The following is a 15011-nucleotide window of genomic DNA, read 5'->3' as shown; positions in this document are numbered from 1 at the left end:
GATTGAGGATTGAGGATTGAGGATTGAGGATTGAGGATTGAGGATTGGGGATAGAGGATTGAGGATTGAGTATTGAGGATTGAAGATTGAGGATTGAGGATTGAGGATTGAGGATTGAGGTTGAGGATTGAAGATTGAGGATTGGGGATTGAGGATTGACGATTGAGGATTGAGTATTGAGGATTGAGTATTGAGGATTGAGGATTGAAATTGAGTATTGAGGATTGAAGATTGAGGATTGAGATTTGATTATTGAATATTGTGGATTGAGTATTGAACCATGAGTATTCAGAATATTCTATTGAGTATTGAGAATTGAGGATTGATGGTTGAGTATTGAGGATTGATGGCTGAGGGTAGTATCTTGAATATTGAGGATTGAGGATTGAGGATTGAGGATAGTGCATTGAGGATTGAAGGTTGAGTATTGATGATTGAATATTGAGGATTGAGGATTGAGGTTTGAGGATTGAGGACGAGGACTGACGGTTGAGGATTGAGGTTTGAGGATTGAGGATTGAGGATTGAGGACTGAGGATTGAGGATAGAGGATTAAGCATTGACGATTGAAGATTGATGACTAGGGATTGAGGATTGAACATTGAGGATTAAGGATTGAAGATTGGGGATTGAGGATCTAGGATTGGAGATTGATTATTGAGGATTGAAGATTGAGGATTGAGGATTGAGGATTGAGAATTGAGAATTGAGTATGAGGACTGAGGGTTGAGGATTGAGGTTTGAGGACTGAGAATTGAGAATTGAGTATGAGGACTGAGGATTGAGGATTGAGGACTGAGGATTGAGGATTGAGGATTGAGCATTGAGGATTGAAGATTGAGGACTGGGGATTGAGGCTTGAAGATTGAGGATTAAGGACTGAAGATTGGGGATTGAGGATCTAGGATTGGAGATTGATTATTGAGGATTGAAGATTGAGGATTGAGGATTGAGGACTGAGAATTGAGAATTGAGTATGAGGACTGAGCGTTGAGGATTGAGGTTTGAGGAATGAGGATTGAGGGTTGACGATTGAGGATTGAGGATTGAGGATTGAGGACTGAGTATTGAAGGTTGAGTATTGATGCCTGAGGATTGAGGATTGAGGATTGAGGATTGAGGATTGAGGATTGAGGATTGAGGGTTGAGGATTGAGGATTGAGGGTTGAGGATTGAGGTTTGAGTATTGAATCCTGAGAATTCAGGATATTCTATTGAGTATTGAGAATTGAGGATTGACGGTTGAGTGTTGAGGACTGAGGATTGAGTATTGAATGTTGAGCATTTCGGATTCAGGATCGATGTTTGAGGATTGAGGACTGAGCATTGAAGATTTAGGATTGGGGATTTAGGATTGACGATTGAGGATTGAGTATTGAGGACTGAAGATTGAGTATTGAAGGTTGAGAATTGAGGATTGAGGATGGAGAATGAGGACTGACGGTTGAGGATTGAGGTTTGAGGATTGAGGTTTGAGGATTGAGGATTGAGGATTGAGGACCGAGGATTGAGGATTGAGGATTGAGCATTGAGGATTGAAGATTGAGGACTGGGGATTGAGGCTTGAAGATTCAGGATTAAGGATTGAAGATTGGGGATTGAGGATCTAGGATTGGAGATTGATTATTGAGGATTGAAGATTGAGGATTGAGTATTGAGGATTGAGGATTGAGGATTGAGGATTGAGGATCGAGGATTGAAGATTGAGTATTGAGGATTGAAGATTGAGTGTTGAGGATTGAGGATTGAGGATTGAGAATTGAGGATTGAGTATTGAGGATCGATGATTGAGGATTGAGGATTGAGTACTGAGGATTGACGATTGAGGATTGAGTATTGAGGATTGAGGATTGAGGATTGAGGATTGAGGATTGAGGATTGAGGATTGAGGGTTGAGGATTGAGGTTTGAGTATTGAATCCTGAGAATTCAGGATATTCTATTGAGTATTGAGAATTGAGGATTGACGGTTGAGTATTGAGGACTGAGGATTGAGTATTGAATGTTGAGCATTTAGGATTCAGAATTGAGGTTTGAGGACTGAGGATTGAGGATTGAAGATTGAGTATTAAGGATTGAAGATTGAGTATTCAGGATTGAGGATTGAGGATTGAGGATGATGTCTGAGGGTTGAGGATTGAGGTTTGAGGTCTGTGGACTGAGGATTGAGGACTGAGGATTGATGATGAGGGCTGAGTGTCGGGGATTGAGGTTTGACGACTGAGGACTGAGCATTGAGGATTGAGAATTGAGGATTGATGATTGAGTATTGGAGATTGAGGATTGGGTATTGAGGATTGAAGAATGAGGATTGAGGATTGAGGGTTGAGGATTGAGGTTTGAGTATTGAATCCTGAGAATTCAGGATATTCTATTGAGTATTGAGAATTGAGGATTGACGCTTGAGTATTGAGGACTGAGGATTGGGTATTGAATGTTGAGCATTTAGGATTCAGAATTGAGGTTTGAGGACTGAGGATTGAGGATTGAAGATTGAGTATTAAGGATTGAAGATTGAGTATTCAGGATTGAGGATTGAGGATTGAGGATGATGTCTGAGGGTTGAGGATTGAGGTTTGAGGTCTGTGGACTGAGGATTGAGGACTGAGGATTGATGATGAGGGCTGAGTGTCGGGGATTGAGGTTTGACGACTGAGGACTGAGCATTGAGGATTGAGAATTGAGGATTGATGATTGAGTATTGGAGATTGAGGATTGGGTATTGAGGATTGAGGATTGAGGATCTAGGATTGGAGATTGATTATTGAGGGTTGAAGATTGAGTATTGATTATTGAGGATTGAGGATTGGAGATTGATTATTGAGGATTGAATATTGAGGATTGATGATTGAGGAATCAGAATAGAGAATTGAGGATGAGGACTGAGGGTTGAGGATTGAGGATTGAGGATTGAGAATTGAAGATTGAGTATTGAGGATCGAAGATTGAGGATTGAGGATTGAGTACTGAGGATTGAGGATTGAGGATTGAAGATTGAGGATTGGGGATTGAGGATTGACGATTGAGGATTGAGTATTGAGGATTGAGGATTGAGGATTGAGGATTGAGGATTGAGGATTGAGGATTGAGGATTGAGGATTGAGGATTGAGGATTGAGGATTGAGGATTGAGGATTTAGGATTGGGTATTGAAGATTGAGTATTGAAGCCTGAGGATTGGGGATTGAGGATTGAGTATTCAGGATTGAGGATTGAAGGTTGAGTATTGAGGATTGAAGATTCAGGATTGAGGATTGAGGTTTGAGGATTGAGGACGAGGACTGACGGTTGAGGATTGAGGTTTGAGGATTGAGGATTGAGGATTGAGGACTGAGGATTGAGGATTGAGGATTGAGCATTGAGGATAGTAGATTGATGACTGGGGATTGAGGATTGAAGATTGAGGATTAAGGATTGAAGATTGGGGATTGAGGATCTAGGATTGGAGATTGATTATTGAGGATTGAAGATTGAGGATTGAGGATTGAGGATAGAGAATTGAGAATTCAGGATGAGGACTGAGGGTTGAGGATTGAGGTTTGAGCAATGAGGATTGAGGGTTGAGGATTGAGGATTGAGGATTGGGGATTGAGGATTGAGTATTGAAGATTGAGTATTGATGCCTGAGGATTGAGGATTGATGATTGAGGATCGAGGATTGAAGATTGAGAATTGAGGATTGAAGATTGAGGATTGAGGATTGAGGATTGAGGATGGAGGATGAGGGCTGAGGGTTGAGGATTGAGGTTTGAGGACTGAGGACTGAGGATTGAGGATTGAGAATTGAGGATTGAGGATTGAGGATTGAGGGTTAAAGTTGAGGATTGGGTATTGAGGATTGAAGAATGAGGATTGAGGAATTAGGATTGAGGATTGAGGATTGAGGATTGAAGATTGAGGATTGGGTATTGAGGATTGAAGAATGACGCTTGAGGATTGAGGATTGAGGATTGAGGAATGAAGATTGAGTATTGAGGATTGAAGATTGAGGATTGAGGATTGAGGATTGAGGATTGAGGATTGAAGATTGAGGATTAAGGATTGAAGATTGGGGATTGAGTATTAAGGATTGAAGAATGAGTATTGAGGATTGAGGATTGAGGATTGAGGATTGAAGATTGAGTATTGAGAATTGAAGATTGAGGATTGAGGATTGAGGATTGAGGATTGAGGATTGAGGAATGAAGATTGAGTATTGAGGATTGAAGATTGAGGATTGAGGATTGAGGATTGAGGATTGAGGATTGAAGATTGAGGATTAAGGATTGAAGATTGGGGATTGAGTATTAAGGATTGAAGAATGAGTATTGAGGATTGAGGATTGAGGATTGAGGATTGAAGATTGAGTATTGAGAATTGAAGATTGAGGATTGAGGATTGAGGATTGAGGATTGAGGATTGAGGATTGAGGATTGAAGATTGAATATTGATGATTGAAGATTGAGGATTGAGTATTGAGGGTTGTGGATTGAGGACGAGGACTGAGGGTTGAATATTGATGTTTGACGTCTGAGGACTGAGGATTGAGGATTGAGAATTGATGATTGAGGATTGAGGATGGAAGATTGAGGATTGGGTATTGAGGATTCAAGAATGAGGATTGAAGATTGAGGATTAAGGACTGAGGATTGGGGATTGAGGATCTAGGATTGGAGATTGATTATTGGGGATTGAATATTGAGGATTGAGAATTGAGGATTGAGAATTGAGAATTGAGGATGAGGACTGAAGGTTGAGGATTGTGGTTTGAGGAACGAGGATTGAGGATTCAGGACTGAGTATTGACGATTGAGTATTGAAGATTGAGGATTTATGACTGAGGATTGAGGATTGAGGATTGAGGATTGAGGATTGTGGATTGAAGATTGAGTATTGAGGATTGAATATTGAGGATTGAGGATTGAGGATTGAGGATTGAGAATGAGGGCTGAGGGTTGAGGATTGAGGTTTGAGTATAGAATCCTGTGAATTCAGGATATTCTATTGAGCATTGGGAATTGAGGATTGATGGTTGAGTATTGAGAATTGAGGTTTGAGGATTGAGGATCGAGGATTGAGGATTGAGGATTGAGGATTGAGGATTTAGGATTGGGTATTGAAGATTGAGTATTGAAGCCTGAGGATTGGGGATTGAGGATTGAGTATTCAGGATTGAGGATTGAAGGTTGAGTATTGAGGATTGAAGATTCAGGATTGAGGATTGAGGTTTGAGGATTGAGGACGAGGACTGACGGTTGAGGATTGAGGTTTGAGGATTGAGGATTGAGGATTGAGGACTGAGGATTGAGGATTGAGGATTGAGCATTGAGGATAGTAGATTGATGACTGGGGATTGAGGATTGAAGATTGAGGATTAAGGATTGAAGATTGGGGATTGAGGATCTAGGATTGGAGATTGATTATTGAGGATTGAAGATTGAGGATTGAGGATTGAGGATTGAGAATTGAGAATTCAGGATGAGGACTGAGGGTTGAGGATTGAGGTTTGAGCAATGAGGATTGAGGGTTGAGGATTGAGGATTGAGGATTGGGGATTGAGGATTGAGTATTGAAGATTGAGTATTGATGGCTGAGGATTGAGGATTGATGATTGAGGATCGAGGATTGAAGATTGAGAATTGAGGATTTAAGATTGAGAATTGAGGATTGAGGATTGAGGATGGAGGATGAGGGCTGAGGGTTGAGGATTGAGGTTTGAGGACTGAGGACTGAGGATTGAGGACTGAGCATTGAGGATTGAGGATTGAGCATTGAGGATTGAAGATTGAGGATTGAGGATTGAGGATTGAGAATTGAGAATTGAGTATGAGGACTGAGGGTTGAGGATTTAGGTTTGAGGAATGAGGATTGAGGGTTGACGATTGAGGATTGAGGATTGAGGATTGAGGACTGAGTATTGAAGGTTGAGTATTGATGCCTGAGGATTGAGGATTGAGGATTGAGGATTGAGGATTGAGGATTGAGGATTGAGGGTTGAGGATTGAGGATTGAGGGTTGAGGATTGAGGTTTGAGTATTGAATCCTGAGAATTCAGGATATTCTATTGAGTATTGAGAATTGACGATTGACGGTTGAGTGTTGAGGACTGAGGATTGAGTATTGAATGTTGAGCATTTAGGATTCAGGATTGATGTTTGAGGATTGAGGACTGAGCATTGAAGATTTAGGATTGGGGATTTAGGATTGACGATTGAGGATTGAGTATTGAGGACTGAAGATTGAGTATTGAAGATTGAGAATTGAGGATTGAGGATGGAGAATGAGGACTGACGGTTGAGGATTGAGGTTTGAGGATTGAGGTTTGAGGATTGAGGATTGAGGATTGAGGACTGAGGATTGAGGATTGATAATTGAGCATTGAGGATTGAAGATTGAGGACTGGGGATTGAGGCTTGAAGATTGAGGATTAAGGATTGAAGATTGGGGATTGAGGATCTAGGATTGGAGATTGATTATTGAGGATTGAATATTGAGGATTGAGTATTGAGGATTGAGGATTGAGGATTGAGTATTGAGGATCGAGGATTGAAGATTGAGAATTGAGGATTGAAGATTGAGTGTTGAGGATTGAGGATTGAGGATTGAGAATTGAGGATTGAGTATTGAGGATCGATGATTGAGGATTGAGGATTGAGTACTGAGGATTGACGATTGAGGATTGAGTATTGAGTATTGAGGATTGAGGATTGAGGATTGAGGATTGAGGATTGAGGATTGAGGGTTGAGGATTGAGGTTTGAGTATTGAATCCTGAGAATTCAGGATATTCTATTGAGTATTGAGAATTGAGGATTGACGGTTGAGTATTGAGGACTGAGGATTGAGTATTGAATGTTGAGCATTTAGGATTCAGAATTGAGGTTTGAGGACTGAGGATTGAGGATTGAAGATTGAGTATTAAGGATTGAAGATTGAGTATTCAGGACTGAGGATTGAGGATTGAGGATGATGTCTGAGGGTTGAGGATTGAGGTTTGAGGTCTGTGGACTGAGGATTGAGGACTGAGGATTGATGATGAGGGCTGAGTGTCGGGGATTGAGGTTTGACGACTGAGGACTGAGCATTGAGGATTGAGAATTGAGGATTGATGATTGAGTATTGGAGATTGAGGATTGGGTATTGAGGATTGAAGAATGAGGATTGAGGATTGAGGATTGAGGATTGAGGATTGAGGATTGAGGATGATGTCTGATGGTTGAGGATTGAGGTTTGAGGACTGAGGACTGAGGATTGAGGACTGAGGATTGATGATGAGGGCTGTGTGTCGGGGATTGAGGTTTGACGACTGAGGACTGAGCATTGAGGATTGAGAATTGAGGATTGATGATTGAGTATTGGAGATTGAGGATTGGGTATTGAGGATTGAAGAATGAGGGTTGACGATTGAGGATTGAGGATTGAGGATTGAGGACTGAGTATTGAAGGTTGAGTATTGATGCCTGAGGATTGAGGATTGAGGATTGAGGATTGAGGATTGAGGATTGAGGATTGAGGGTTGAGGATTGAGGATTGAGGGTTGAGGATTGAGGTTTGAGTATTGAATCCTGAGAATTCAGGATATTCTATTGAGTATTGAGAATTGAGGATTGACGGTTGAGTGTTGAGGACTGAGGATTGAGTATTGAATGTTGAGCATTTAGGATTCAGGATTGATGTTTGAGGATTGAGGACTGAGCATTGAAGATTGAGGATTGGGGATTTAGGATTGACGATTGAGGATTGAGTATTGAGGACTGAAGATTGAGTATTGAAGATTGAGAATTGAGGATTGAGGATGGAGAATGAGGACTGACGGTTGAGGATTGAGGTTTGAGGATTGAGGTTTGAGGATTGAGGATTGAGGATTGAGGACTGAGGATTGAGGATTGAGGATTGAGCATTGAGGATTGAAGATTGAGGACTGGGGATTGAGGCTTGAAGATTGAGGATTAAGGATTGAAGATTGGGGATTGAGGATCTAGGATTGGAGATTGATTATTGAGGATTGAAGATTGAGGATTGAGTATTGAGGATTGAGGATTGAGGATTGAGGATTGAGGATCGAGGATTGAAGATTGAGTATTGAGGATTGAAGATTGAGTGTTGAGGATTGAGGATTGAGGATTGAGAATTGAGGATTGAGTATTGAGGATCGATGATTGAGGATTGAGGATTGAGTACTGAGGATTGACGATTGAGGATTGAGTATTGAGGATTGAGGATTCAGGATTGAGGATTGAGGATTGAGGGTTGAGGATTGAGGATTGAGGGTTGAGGATTGAGGTTTGAGTATTGAATCCTGAGAATTCAGGATGTTTTATTGAGTATTGAGAATTGAGGATTGACGGCTGAGTATTGAGGACTGAGGATTGAGTATTGAATGTTGAGCATTTAGGATTCAGAATTGAGGTTTGAGGACTGAGGATTGAGGATTGAAGATTGAGTATTAAGGATTGAAGATTGAGTATTCAGGATTGAGGATTGAGGATTGAGGATGATGTCTGAGGGTTGAGGATTGAGGTTTGAGGTCTGTGGACTGAGGATTGAGGACTGAGGATTGATGATGAGGGCTGAGTGTCGGGGATTGAGGTTTGACGACTGAGGACTGAGCATTGAGGATTGAGAATTGAGGATTGATGATTGAGTATTGGAGATTGAGGATTGGGTATTGAGGATTGAAGAATGAGGATTGAGGATTGAGGATTGAGGATTGAGGATTGAGGATCTAGGATTGGAGATTGATTATTGAGGGTTGAAGATTGAGTATTGATTATTGAGGATTGAGGATCTAGGATTGGAGATTGATTATTGAGGATTGAATATTGAGGATTGATGATTGAGGAATCAGAATAGAGAATTGAGGATGAGGACTGAGGGTTGAGGATTGAGTTTTGAGAAATGAGGATTGAGGATTGAGGATTGAGGATTGAGGATTGAGGATTGAGTATTGAGTATTGAGGATTGATTATTGATCACTGATGATTGAGGATTGAGGATTGAGGATTGAGGATTGAGGATTGAAGATTGAATATTGAGGATTGAAGATTGAGGATTGATGATAGAGGATTGAAGATTGAGGATTGAGGATTGAAGATTGAATATTGAGGATTGAAGATTGAGGATTGATGATAGAGGATTGAGGATTGAGGATTGAGGATCGAGGAATGAGTATTGAAGATTGAGGACTGATGATTGGGGATTGAGGATTAAGGATTGAGGATTGAGCATTGAGGATAGAAGATTGAGGACTGGGGATTGAGGATTGAAGATTGAGGATTGGGTATTGAGGATTGAAGAATGAGGATTGAGGATTGAGGTTTGAGGATTGAGGATTGCAGATTGAGTATTGAGGATTGAAGATTGAGGATTGAGGATTGAGGATTGAAGATTGAGGATTGAGGATTGAGGATTGAGGATTGAGAATTGAAGATTGAGTATTGAGGATCGAAGATTGAGGATTGAGGATTGAGTACTGAGGATTGAGGATTGAGGATTGAAGATTGAGGATTGGGGATTGAGGATTGAGGATTGAGGATTGAGTATTGAGGATTGAGGATTGAGGATTGAAGATTGAGGATTGGGGATTGAGGATTGAGGATTGAGGATTGAGTATTGAGGATTGAGGATTGAGGTGAGGATTGAGATTGAGGATTGGGGATTTGAGGACTTGAGTATTGAAGATTGAGTATTGAATGCCTGAGGATTGAGGATTGATGATTGAGGATCAGAGGATTGAAGATTGAGAATTGAGGATTGAAGATGAGGAGTTGAGGATTGAGGAATGAGGATGGAGGTGAGGGCTGAGGGTTGAGGATTGAGGGTTGAGGACTGAAGACTGAGGATGAGGATTGAGAATTGACGGATTGAGGATTGAGGGTTAATGTTGAGGATTCGGGTATTGAGGATTGAAGAAGAGGATTGAGGAATTAGGATTGAGGATTGAGGATTGAGATTGAAGGATTGAGGATTGGTATTGAAGGATTGAAGAATGTCAGCTGCAGGATTGAGGATCGAGGATTGAGGATGAAGTTGAGTATGAGGATTGAGATTGCGGATTGAGGATTGAGGATTGAGGATTGAGGGATTGAAGATCTGAGGACTTCAAGATGATGATTGGGGATTTGAGTATTAAGGATTGAAGAATGAGTATTTGAGGATTGAGGATTGAGGATTGAGATGTGATGATGCAGCTAGCTTGGAGCAATCTGAAGGATTGAGGATGTGGATTGAGGATTGAGGATTGAGAATGAGGAATGGAGATTGTAGTATTGAGATGAAGATTGAGGATTGAGGATGAGGATTGAGGATTGAGAGCTTGACAGCTTGAGGATTAAGGATTCATCGATTGGGGATTGAGTATTAGATGAGAATGAGTATTGGGATGAGGATTGAGGATTGAGGATGAAGATTGATATTGAGAATTGAGAGATTGAGGCTGAGGCTTGCGGGATTGGAGGATCTAGGATGGAGAATGATTGTTGGGGATTGAATATTGAGGATTCGAGAATTGTGATTGTGATTGAGAATTGAGGATGAGGACTGAAGGTTGAGGATTGTGGTTTGAGGAACGAGGATTGAGGATTCAGGACTGAGTATTGACGATTGAGTATTGAAGATTGAGGATTTATGACTGAGGATTGAGGATTGAGGATTGAGGATTGAGGATTGTGGATTGAAGATTGAGTATTGAGGATTGAATATTGAGGATTGAGGATTGAGGATTGAGGATTGAGAATGAGGGCTGAGGGTTGAGGATTGAGGTTTGAGTATAGAATCCTGTGAATTCAGGATATTCTATTGAGCATTGGGAATTGAGGATTGATGGTTGAGTATTGAGAATTGAGGTTTGAGGATTGAGGATTGAGGATTGAGGATTGAGGATTGAGGATTGAGGATTGAGGATTGAGGATTTAGGATTGGGTATTGAAGATTGAGTATTGAAGCCTGAGGATTGGGGATTGAGGATTGAGTACTCAGGATTGAGGATTGAATGTTGAGTATTGAGGATTGAAGATTCAGGATTGAGGATTGAGGTTTGAGGATTGAGGACGAGGACTGACGGTTGAGGATTGAGGTTTGAGGATTGAGGATTGAGGATTGAGGACTGAGGATTGAGGATTGAGGATTGAGCATTGAGGATAGTAGATTGATGACTGCGGATTGAGGATTGAACATTGAGGATTAAGGATTGAAGATTGGGGATTGAGGATCTAGGATTGGAGATTGATTATTGAGGATTGAAGATTGAGGATTGAGGATTGAGGATTGAGAATTGAGAATTCAGGATGAGGACTGAGGGTTGAGGATTGAGGTTTGAGCAATGAGGATTGAGGGTTGAGGATTGAGGATTGAGGATTGGGGATTGAGGATTGAGTATTGAAGATTGAGTATTGATGCCTGAGGATTGAGGATTGATGATTGAGGATCGAGGATTGAAGATTGAGAATTGAGGATTGAAGATTGAGGATTGAGGATTGAGGATTGAGGATGGAGGATGAGGGCTGTGGGTTGAGGATTGAGGTTTGAGGACTGAGGACTGAGGATTGAGGATTGAGAGTTGAGGATTTAGGATTGAGGGTTAAAGTTGAGGATTGGGTATTGAGGATTGAAGAATGAGGATTGAGGAATTAGGATTGAGGATTGAGGATTGAGGATTGAAGATTGAGGATTGGGAATTGAGGATTGAAGAATGACGCTTGAGGATTGAGGATTGAGGATTGAGGAATGAAGATTGAGTATTGAGGATTGAAGATTGAGGATTGAGGATTGAGAATTGAGGATTGAGGATTGAAGATTGAGGATTAAGGATTGAAGATTGGGGATTGAGTATTAAGGATTGAAGAATGAGTATTGAGGATTGAGGATTGAGGATTGAGGATTGAAGATTGAGTATTGAGAATTGAAGATTGAGGATTGAGGATTGAGGATTGAGGATTGAGGATTGAGGAATGAAGATTGAGTATTGAGGATTGAAGATTGAGGATTGAGGATTGAGGATTGAGGATTGAGGATTGAAGATTGAGGATTAAGGATTGAAGATTGGGGATTGAGTATTAAGGATTGAAGAATGAGTATTGAGGATTGAGGATTGAGAATTGAGGATTGAAGATTGAGTATTGAGAATTGAAGATTGAGGATTGAGGATTGAGGATTGAGGATTGAGGATTGAGGATTGAAGATTGAATATTGATGATTGAAGATTGAGGATTGAGTATTGAGGGTTGTGGATTGAGGACGAGGACTGAGGGTTGAATATTGATGTTTGACGTCTGAGGACTGAGGATTGAGGATTGAGAATTGATGATTGAGGATTGAGGATGGAAGATTGAGGATTGGGTATTGAGGATTCAAGAATGAGGATTGAAGATTGAGGATTAAGGACTGAGGATTGGGGATTGAGGATCTAGGATTGGAGATTGATTATTGGGGATTGAATATTGAGGATTGAGAATTGAGGATTGAGAATTGAGAATTGAGGATGAGGACTGAAGGTTGAGGATTGTGGTTTGAGGAACGAGGATTGAGGATTCAGGACTGAGTATTGACGATTGAGTATTGAAGATTGAGGATTTATGACTGAGGATTGAGGATTGAGGATTGAGGATTGAGGATTGTGGATTGAAGATTGAGTATTGAGGATTGAATATTGAGGATTGAGGATTGAGGATTGAGGATTGAGAATGAGGGCTGAGGGTTGAGGATTGAGGTTTGAGTATAGAATCCTGTGAATTCAGGATATTCTATTGAGCATTGGGAATTGAGGATTGATGGTTGAGTATTGAGAATTGAGGTTTGAGGATTGAGGATTGAGTATTGAAGATTGAGGATTAATGATTGAGGATAGAATATTGAGGATTGAGGATTGAGGATTGAGGATTGAAGATTGAGTATTGAGGATTGAAGATTGAAGATTGCGGATCGAGGATTGAGGATTGAGTATTGAGGATTGACGCTTGAAGATTGAGGGTTGAGGATGTAGGATTGAAGAGAGAGGTCTGAGTGTTGAGGATTGAGTCTTGAGAATTGATGCTTGAGGTTTGGGATTTGATTATTGAATATTGTGGATCGCGTATTCAACCATGAGAATTCAGGATGTTCTATTGAGTATTGAGAATTGAGGATTGATGGTTGAGTATTGAGGATTGATGGTTGAGGGTTGTGTGTTGAATATTGTGGATTGAGGATTGAGGATTGAGGATTGATGATTGAGGATTGAAGATTGATTATTGATGATTGAAGATTGAGGATTGAGGATTGAGGGTTGAGGATTGAGGACGAGGACTGAGGCTTGAGGACTGAGGATTGAGCATTGAGGATTGAAGATTGAGGACTGGCGATTGAGGATTGAAGATTGAGCATTATGGATTGAGGATTGGGGATTGAGGATGTAGGATTGGAGATTGATTATTGAGGATTGATGATTGAGGATTGAGGATTGAGGATTGAGGATTGAGAATTGAGGATTGATGATTGAGGATTGAAGATTGAGGATTGGGTATTGAGGATTGAAGAATGAGTATTGAGGATTGAGGATTGAGGATTGAGGATTGAGAGCTGAGGATTGAGGATTGAAGATTGAGGATTGGGTATTGAGGATTGAAGAATGAGGATTGAGGATTGAGAATTGAGGATTGAGGATTGAAGATTGAGTATTGAGGATTGAAGATTGAGGATTGAGGATTGAGGATTGAGGATTGAGGATTGAAGATTGAGTGTTGAGGATTGAGGGTTGAGGATTGAGGATTGAGGATTGAAGATTGAATATTGATGATTGAAGATTGAGGATTGAGGATTGAGGGTTGTGGACTGAGGACGAGGACTGAGGGTTGAATATTGATGTTTGAGGTCTGAGGATTGAGGATTGAGGATTGAGAATTGAGGATTGAGGATTGAGGATTGAAGATTGAGGATTGGGTATTGAGGATTGAAGAATGAGGATTGAGGATTGAGGATTGAGTATTGAGGATTGCAGATTGAGTATTGAGGACTGAGGATTGAGGATTGAGGATTGAGGTTTGAGGATTGAGGATTGAGGATTGAGGACTGAGGATTGAGGATTGAGGATTGAGCATTGAGGATAGTAGATTGATGACTGGGGATTGAGGATTGAAGATTGAGGATTAAGGATTGAAGATTGGGGATTGAGGATCTAGGATTGAAGATTGAGGATTGAGGATTGAGGATTGAGAATTGAGAATTCAGGATGAGGACTGAGGGTTGAGGATTGAGGTTTGAGCAATGAGGATTGAGGGTTGAGGATTGAGGATTGAGGATTGGGGATTGAGGATTGAGTATTGAAGATTGAGTATTGATGCCTGAGGATTGAGGATTGATGATTGAGGATCGAGGATTGAAGATTGAGAATTGAGGATTGAAGATTGAGGATTGAGGATTGAGGATTGAGGATGGAGGATGAGGGCTGAGGGTTGAGGATTGAGGTTTGAGGACTGAGGACTGAGGATTGAGGATTGAGAATTGAGGATTGAGGATTGAGGGTTAAAGTTGAGGATTGGGTATTGAGGATTGAAGAATGAGGATTGAGGAATTAGGATTGAGGATTGAGGATTGAGGATTGAAGATTGAGGATTGGTTATTGAGGATTGAAGAATGACGCTTGAGGATTGAGGATTGAGGATTGAGGAATGAAGATTGAGTATTGAGGATTGAAGATTGAGGATTGAGGATTGAGGATTGAGGATTGAGGATTGAAGATTGAGGATTAAGGATTGAAGATTGGGGATTGAGTATTAAGGATTGAAGAATGTGTATTGAGGATTGAGGATTGAGGATTGAGGATTGAAGATTGAGTATTGAGAATTGAAGATTGAGGATTGAGGATTGAGGATTGAGGATTGAGGATTGAGGAATGAAGATTGAGTATTGAGGATTGAAGATTGAGGATTGAGGATTGAGGATTGAGGATTGAGGATTGAAGATTGAGGATTAAGGATTGAAGATTGGGGATTGAGTATTAAGGATTGAAGAATGAGTATTGAGGATTGAGGATTGAGGATTGAGGATTGAAGATTGAGTAT

Source organism: Calliopsis andreniformis, unplaced genomic scaffold (genome assembly GCF_051401765.1).
Source record: "Calliopsis andreniformis isolate RMS-2024a unplaced genomic scaffold, iyCalAndr_principal scaffold0052, whole genome shotgun sequence".
Classification (NCBI taxonomy): domain Eukaryota; kingdom Metazoa; phylum Arthropoda; class Insecta; order Hymenoptera; family Andrenidae; genus Calliopsis; species Calliopsis andreniformis.
The sequence above is the reverse complement of the archived record's forward strand: the minus strand, read 5'-3'. Positions refer to the sequence as shown.